The 8,995-nt window shown below is 32.0% G+C and overlaps 1 pseudogene; it reads left to right on the top strand.

Moving 5' to 3' along the window:
* Positions 1-4,778: 4,778 nt before the first annotated feature.
* On the top strand, positions 4,779-5,585 carry LOC118601613 (annotated as a pseudogene).
* Positions 5,586-8,995: the final 3,410 nt, after the last annotated feature.

The following is an 8,995-nucleotide window of genomic DNA, read 5'->3' as shown; positions in this document are numbered from 1 at the left end:
TATGACTCCTCAAAATTCCCTAATGAGGCAGAAATTTGTTTTTGTCCCATCAGTATGAAAAGTAATCATTGGAAATAAAAAAGGTCCTGACTCTTCCTTCTCTCAACTATGACATCTGCTATATAGGTATTTGATGCAGCTGATGTATTTTCATTAATAACATCTGCTGCTTTCATCATTAAATTCCACCCACTGCTTTATACTTGGAGCTGCAAAAACATGAAAATTAGCTGAGTCTCAAATTAAAGAAAATTAAACCTTTGAAAATATGCATTATCACCTACAATCTTTCATAGTAGTCAAAATCACAGTTAGCCCCCAGCCATACACAGAATATCAAATTCCTTAATAGTGAAAGAAATTGAAATCAAATAAAATTATTATAGAGGAAAGTTAACTCTATGTTGTGTTTCCAGATTAAATGAACACGAAGAGAATAAAGTAATGCGTGTTATAAATGTGATAAGTTTATTTCAATCTCTGAATTTGAAATAAATAGAAGAGTCATTTCTGAGTAACCATATGTGTGACTATATGTAACTTGTGAGTAAGAAACACTTAAATTAAATTTAAACATTAAATTCAGGTAATAAAATCTGAAACACACACACACATATATATGAAAAAATATAAATAAAAATGAGTCTTGAAGCCTATTTAACTTGAGCATGTGAAGATTATAAAACAAAAAAATATACTAAAAGGATGTAAATAGGTAACTAGAGAAATATATTGTATGGATAGCCTTGATTTTAAAGGCTTTTTTCACTCTACAGTCAACATAAATCAGAACTGCATCTTCTCCTTCATGCTATTCACTTAAGATAGGCCTAATGACTTCATTTATTGTATAAGATATTCGGAGTAGGACGATCCTTGAAACCAAAGTTGAGTTACACATAACTGTGAAGGACTGATCAGGGTCACACACTCACTTTCTAACATAGGTTCATATGTATTAGATTAGGAGCCAAATCTATCCAGGTCTCAGAGTCTTGGTTTGGGGAATTTCTAAGTGATATTTTTTCTTGCTAGATGTTTGGCTAAATCTCAGCTTTGTCTTCATTTACAGATTACTTAGATTCCTTATGTCGACTGAGATCACTATCTTCACTTCCAAAATTCATAGGCCTATTCAGTTAACTGCACATTCCCTTCACCATTTTGTTTGAAAGCATTCTTCATAACATTACCAACATTCTCAATGTATTGGTTAAGTGGCTAATCACTATTCTTCATTGAAAGTTTGGAAATACATTTAATAAATATATAGTAAACCATAGATTATTTTTCAGGTTTACAAAAATTGCTAAAATGTTAAATCTCTAATTTTCTAACTGTAAATTTAAATTAATATGTTACACATAGTTAATTAGAAAGAACACACACACATGTGTTTCATTGTGTTAGGATCTTAATTTCTAATGATGCTATTTTTTTAAACTGAGTTTCTATTTGAATACTATGAAATTTAAATTGTAAGCTAATACATATAGGCTTCATAGAATATTAAGACACATATCCTGATTCATCAACCAAAATTTTATTCAGGATCTGAAATCAATGGCAGGCTTAATGCTTTTTAAAATAGATAGCACAGTTTTAATTAAAAATGTCAGCAATGTAATTACTCCTTAAGCAAAAGGCCACAGAGAGGAAAATTGGATGATACTTAAATTGAGCATATGAGAAAATTAATTTGCATTAAAAAAGTAGCAATTAAACATTTCCATGGCAGCATGAGACATCACAATTTCAAGTTTTTTATTCCTTTGCAAAGTAGAAGTTATCGAATTTATTTATTTTAAAGGAAAACTGTAAATCTCTAGAAATATAGAAATTAGCAATTGTTGCAAATCCTAAAATGCATTTTATTGTAAAATATTTCTAGGGTATTCAGATTGTCCTTGAATCTTTAAGTCTTTTGTTTCTTCATTACTGAATAAATTACTCAGACTAAAATTTTATATTCTCTTTTAAGACCTACATAGCTAACATTTCTATATAATTTTTGTAATTTCCTAGATGATTGCCAGAACTGTGTATTGCTTGATATCAGAGCTGACTGATCACTTAAAGTTTAGTCAGCAAGAAGAAACAATTGTCTTTTCCATAAATTCTATTACACTCTGTACACAGATTCTTCATCCTTAGTACCCTTCTATGGTAGCTTATAAAAAGAGAAACTCAAAATAAGTCGTTTATCCATTTATGTACAATTCCAACATAAAATCTTCAAAGGAGAAGTATTGGATTTCTTGGATGGAAAGATACATTTTTTTTTTCTCAGTTATAGTTTTTGCATTATAATTTTAAAAATTCAAAGAAGATAAGTCTTATCCTTTAGATATATTCTACAATGGCCTTTAGACTAACTAGGAATAATCTCCATTTGGTTTCTCAATGTTTATTCTGTTTCTCTTTTAACAACTGTTGTCATAACTGATAAATAGATGATGAACATGGTTATCCAGTAGATTAAAAACACTATATCACTGCACTAATCATAGATCATAGTCATAAGCATTTGTTCTTATCCTTCATCGGGGCCTAATTTCATAGCACAGAGAAGAGAGTAACATCTATTTTCTTTTTAGATATCATGAATTGTTCTTTCTTGCCTTTCTAAAAGCTACTTTGTTCCATTGCTTCTAGAGAAAAGGCTATAGCATATAAGGTAAAAGAAATGTTTATGTGCTTTGTATACTAAATTTTACTAGAGCTATGTATGTGTGTGTGTGTATATATATATATATATGTATGTGCGTGTGTGTAAGCATATATATAAAATTAAATTACAAAATATTAAAATAAAACTTTATCCATAAATATGAAATATCCACACACAATGAGAACTGACTGAAGCCATGATATTCACACTGTAGAAGAGAAAAAATTAAATGCTGCTGATAATTTAGGTGTTGTTTTCTAGTGTTCATACTTTAATACATTTCTTGGTTGTACCATCTCTAAATTTTCTATTTTTTCAAACTGATTTAACCTCATTAAAAAATATTTTTTCTTCTAAAATATTTTCATTTTCTTTCTATTTATGAGACAAGATCATTTGAAAATTCGCTTTTTTTTTACAACAAATTTTCTCAGATGATATTATTGAACCAATACATTTCCTCTTGGAATCAAATGAATCAAAATTTAATGGGACAACAGTGATAATAGGATGTCTTGTTATTATAAGACTATTTCAACATTATATTACCTTTCCATGTCAGCCTCGTGTGTAGATTTTCCAGTGGCATCTGTTCTCATTTGTCAGTGATTAAAACCAACTTAAAGGAAACATTTTTTTCCCTCAAATTATTTAATGTTGCTTTTCAATTGAAATACTTTTATATTTCAATTCTTCGGTTACTTTAAAAATCTAAATTTGTTTGATATATACTTTTTTCTGGAAGTGAAATACTGAAGTACTGAAGTTTTGCATTTTTTTGTTTGTTTTGAATCATATTGAATGTAAATATCTGAAGAATTTTAAAGTGAGACTAGTATGTATAGGACTGAGAAAGAAATATATATCTGGAACTCATAAAAGTAGCATAAACTAAAATTTAGTGTTGATAATTGTAATAATATATGCAAGGGAAAAAACAAATAATTGGAAGTAGATGTGTAATATGTTCACAGAGAACATGAGGAGGTACAATTTGATAATAGGTTTCTGGGAATCATCAGTAATGAGAAGACAGTGAGAGAAAGAAGTTTCAATGAAGACACTTGAGAAAGAATGTTCAGAAATATTGGGGTAAAAGTTTGATATCTTATAGTCATAAATAAAAATAGAAACAATGTAGAACAACATGTCAATGATATAAAATGTTTCAGAGATTTAAAACAAAAATTAAAATGTTTCCATTTGATTGAGCAATTAGTAGGTTTATGGGGGTCACATTTAGGAGTCATTCGGTGAAACAGTAAAAATAGATGCTTAAAGGTAGTAAGTGAAAAAGCTGATGTGGTGATGACTGATTATAAATCATGGTTTGGATAACCTCCATTGAGTAGACTGGCAAACTGAACATAGAAAAGAGTAAAGTATTGGAGAGAGGAGGGGGTATACTTTGAGTTTTTCAGTCTTAGTGCATCTATAATCTGTTTAAGAGGAAGCACGATCTCTGCCAGAGAAAAGGTGGTAATAAGAGGAGTTGTCTGGGAAAAGAAGCATGTAAGGTGATAGGTCAAAGTTTTGACATAGTTATATCTTGAGAAAAACTGTGACCTAAAATCAACTACACAGAACTAATATTTAGCAAGAATAAAAGATAAAAGAAATTATGCACCAGACTCATGTCTGCATGCTAATCTGACACCTTTCTGTGTCAAAACCTACCCACATACTGAATTTTCAGCTTTTTAAATGAAATGTAAAGGGTGCCAACTGTGTCCAGACCCTCCTCACTTGTGTTGCCTGGATCCTGGTGGCAGATATAGCTCAGGATCATGCTGGTGAGGTATCATTTAAGGATTCACTAAAGGAGGAGGCCATGAATATGGATGCATAGTTTCAACATTTGCACTTGGCATTGGATAATCAGTATAAGAACATGAGAGCCTATGGTTCTTTGAATACAAAAAATCAAATATTTATTTCAACTCAGAGTAGCCATGCACATCTTATAAATGATCGCAGCAATAGGAGCTGGGCAGAAAACAAAGAAGTGAAACTTGAAGCACAAGAAGCATTCGCTATGCCATTGCTGGCTTAACACTGGAGGAAGCCACATGAAATGCAGTGTCAATGGCCTCTAGATATTGTGAGGATGGCCAGTTTTGCTGCTTATATTTACAATGCCCATGTTAGTGACTATTTTAGAAGCTCTTAATGTCCTAACAAATTCTATTTTTCTTCATACTTTCTAAAACAAAGAACAAATCTTCTTGGGAAAATTGGGTACTTGTTAAGCTTCCCTGGATCATCAATTATGGTCATGCTTCAAAAGAAGAGAGGATAGACTTTAATAAAATGTCTTACAAGTGATCTCGGTTTGGTGGTTTTTTGAAACATCTGTCATCACTGTGTCTTTAACATTAATCTTCATGGCAGGATCTTGCTCTAGACAGACCAATATTTATATAACAATATGTTCTATAATTGAAGCAATTTTAGTATCCTGTTTAAAAGATCTGGGCATTGTTATTAAATAACTTCTTGTGGGAAAGTCTGTACTGGACATCCATGGGCTTGGATTCTGCTAAACTTTATAATCTGTTATCTAAATAGTGCGCTGGCTATATTCAACATTTTTATAGTCTTTCTATTATGCTAGATATTCTTTACAACATCAGTTTTAACTAGTTCATGACAAGATATGCCTGCTGATGATACTTTGAGTGTCTACCTTACAATTTCGTGGGGAAAAAATTGTAATATTTTGTGCCTTTAAAGATGTCAGTTTTCATCTAGCAAATCAGCCTGTGTCTTTTCGAAAAAGGTGAAAAAGTAATAAATGACAATTTCTCTAACATGTATGCAATTCTTAATAATGATGAAGAACACATAACCGGTGTAATTGAACAGCAAACTGGAGAAAATCTCCTAGAGAAATGGAAATCTGATAGCTTTATGAGGAAAAATATTTAAAAGGCTAATCTGTAATTCTGCTACTAAATGAATTTGAATATCAAATGTGTCTGAAAAAGGGTTCTCCTTGTGTTAAGCAGAATTTTAAGATGTCCCCTGTGACCTTTACCTCCAGATGTTAGTACCATGATTACGTTCTGCTACATGGAAAAAGTGATGTTGCAGATGTAGGTAAGATTACTAAGAACTTGCAAAAAATAGAGAAATTATTCAGGTGTTGTTAATCTAATCACAAGAGGCCTTTTAAAGCAGAGAGTTTTCTCACTGTAGAAGATGAAACCAGAAGGAACTGAAGCACAAGAAGGATTTGCCAGGCCATCTAAGGCTTGAAAATGGAGGAAGCATATGGAAAATAATTCAAGTGAAGCTAGAAAATGAAAGTGGTTCCTGGCTGACAGCTGAGAAAGGGAACAGGAACTCTAATCTTGCTATGACAAAGAAACTGAATCCAGCCATCAACCTGAATAAGATTAAAAGAGAATACTTCCCCAGAGCCTCCATCTAAGAACTTAGCATCTTGACTCAACATTTGACTTTGGCTTTGTGAGAAACTAAGCAGAGACCCAGCTGAGCCTATCTGTATTTCTCATCTACAGAAACTGTGAGATAATAAGAGGATGTTGTTTCAAGTTTATAGAAATGTGTTACTCAGCAATAGAATACCAAAATAGTCCTCAAATAATATTCTCTAAAGACAATCATCTTAAGGTTCTTAATTTAAAACAAGAACAATTATCTCTTATAATTATGCCATTGTAGGTCACAAAATGCTCTAAGTGTATGGTTGGTTTCTATTTCTATTCGCATTCTCTTATTCTAGAGATATTTTAAATATTGACTCCTTTACCAAGAACTAAATACACTAATGGCAATTAAAAAATACATGAATCCTTTTTTCCTCATTGGTGAAATAAAAATTACAAAAGTTTGAAATGAACCAGTATGCTAAGCCTCTTATTGGTAAATTTGCATTTTATTTGGTATTAATAAAACTTAAAGGCAAAAACAAAAATGAATAGTCACTGCTGTATGTGATAGACTATATCTTTGCTCCAAATTATTTTGATTCTGCACAACCTTGCCATGGCTTCCTTGTGGGTTCACTATATTTACATACACCTCATTGACTAGATATGGAACTTATTTGGCAGATGGAAAGAAGACAGAAGTGAAAGTGGCTCAAGTAGTGAAATATGGCTGTATGAGGCATAGACATGTTCCGCTAGTTCCTTTTGGAGCTTTTATTAGGTGCCATGAAAAAGCTGGCCTCAGGTGAATGTGGAAGCTTCAGATCGAATTTTACCTTTATCCACGGTCCCTTAAGAAAGATATATGGAGGTAACTTGGACTCAAACCAAATCCTAGAATCCAGCCTACTGCAGAGGTATCCACCGGAATCCTGATGAGATCAGTTTAATCTCAACCAATATACATACCTCTAAATATGAAATAAATGCTTGTTTTTAGCCATTGATATTTTGGGAATTTTTATAATGTTGCATTATCTCAACAAGAATTTAACCCGTACAGTCTAATATCAGATATAAAATACAAAAAATATGTGACATAATGTCTTGGGTATAGAACAGGTATTATCAATTTTCTTATTGTAACAATCATAATAATGCTGCTTTTACTGATGAGTTTGATACTGACTAACATGAGCAATAACAGGTGAAGGCTGCATTTTGTTTTCCATTTTGATAGTAATGCTTGTTGGTTTAGCTTCTTCTCAGTGAGGTACAATAAGGATAATTATCTAGTATAGAATGTTTTACAAGTTCTTACTACATCATTCTTATTTAAAATATAAAACTTATTTCCTCTCAATTAAGATTGCTGATCTAGTCATAACCACTTTCTTCATGAGTGTGTATGTGTGTGTGTGTGTATATATATATATATATACACACACATATATATATTTATATATATAATTATATACATATAATTATAAACATATGCATACATATATGGTTTGTCCTCAGGATAATCACGATAAACAATTATGTGGTATAGTAAAGTATCCATCAATATTGAAGGACTGAAAATATACAACAAATAAATCAGTAACAGTAAATACAGTTTTGATCATTAAATATCATCCTTAAAGACTGAACAGAAGCTTTCTACAGTTTGCTAAGAGTGAAGGGAAAGTATAAAATTTTCACATATTACTAGGAGGAAAGGATTAAGCAACTGAACTATGAAATGTTTAATTTTACTATAGAGGAAAGGGCACTCCAAGGAACCGGTTACAGAACTCATCTCTTTCTAAGAACATTAAGGACAAACACACTGTTAAAAGTAATTGTCTTGGCAGAAATGTTTATTTGGCTAGGATTACTTAAAGCAAATAAACCTAGAATCTCTGGATTTGTCCGCATGCTGCCCTGGAAAACATGTAAACTATATAACAATCCAGGTGTAAAATGGAAATGTTTTATGAGCTAAATTGCTCCCTTCAGGTCTGCACAGCTTATGTAGAAACATTATCTACCAACCTGAGCCAGAGAAGGGCTGAGAAGAAAGGACATGGGAGGTGAGCCAAGGCAGGCATCCTCAAACTCTCTCTGCCTCACCTGTGCAGATTACTTCTTGCATACTTGAAATGACTACTAAATCTTGATGTGAGGTAATATCTCTGATTCATTCGAGTCTGTTTGATAATCCAATTTTTTTGCATTATCTAAATAACTTAAAATAACTAAATTTATTTACAATATTATATATTTGTAATGGTTAATAGATGAAGATGTATCTAGCTATACATACATGAGTATACCTAATTTTTAGACATTTCTGTCTAAAAATGTGAGGAAGGAAGAAACTTTCCTCTATTCTCAAGGTTCTTTTAGCTGATATAATAATTACATCTACATGAAACAAAGAAAATGACCAAAGTTAACTACATATGTATACATGTGAATCCCACATATCCTGAGAGATTCAAAGAAAAGAAGGGAAAATTTGGTGTATATGACATTCTTAGCTAAGGATGAGGTAAGGTGCCTTGGGTATCAGAGGGGAGGAAGGTCATTGCAGGTCAAAAAGAATAAATGCCCAGTAATTAGTAGTTTGCCTTCCCATATAAACAGGTCAAAGAAAAGTTATTTCCGATGATAATTCCTATTATGGGTAAGTCTCCTAATTTAAATTATGCAATAAGGGAGAGGTAAAAGTTTCTTGTGGGCCTGCAGGGTCTTAATTGCCTTCAGCTCAAAATAATTCACATATCAAAGTGGCACATTTTGAGGAGGCCTGTTCTGAACCCTGATAGTTCCTACCTCTGAAACTTCTTGAGGAGTTTCAGATTCCAGGAGTTTGGTGATAGATGGTTCCATATCTCATTAAACCAGTCTCAGTTTTGAGAACAGGTCAGTTCAGTTAAACAGT

The sequence above is a fragment of the Rousettus aegyptiacus genome, unplaced genomic scaffold (assembly GCF_014176215.1).
Source record: "Rousettus aegyptiacus isolate mRouAeg1 unplaced genomic scaffold, mRouAeg1.p scaffold_m13_p_4, whole genome shotgun sequence".
NCBI classification, from domain to species: Eukaryota; Metazoa; Chordata; class Mammalia; order Chiroptera; family Pteropodidae; genus Rousettus; species Rousettus aegyptiacus.
The sequence above is the reverse complement of the archived record's forward strand: the minus strand, read 5'-3'. Positions and strand labels throughout refer to the sequence as shown.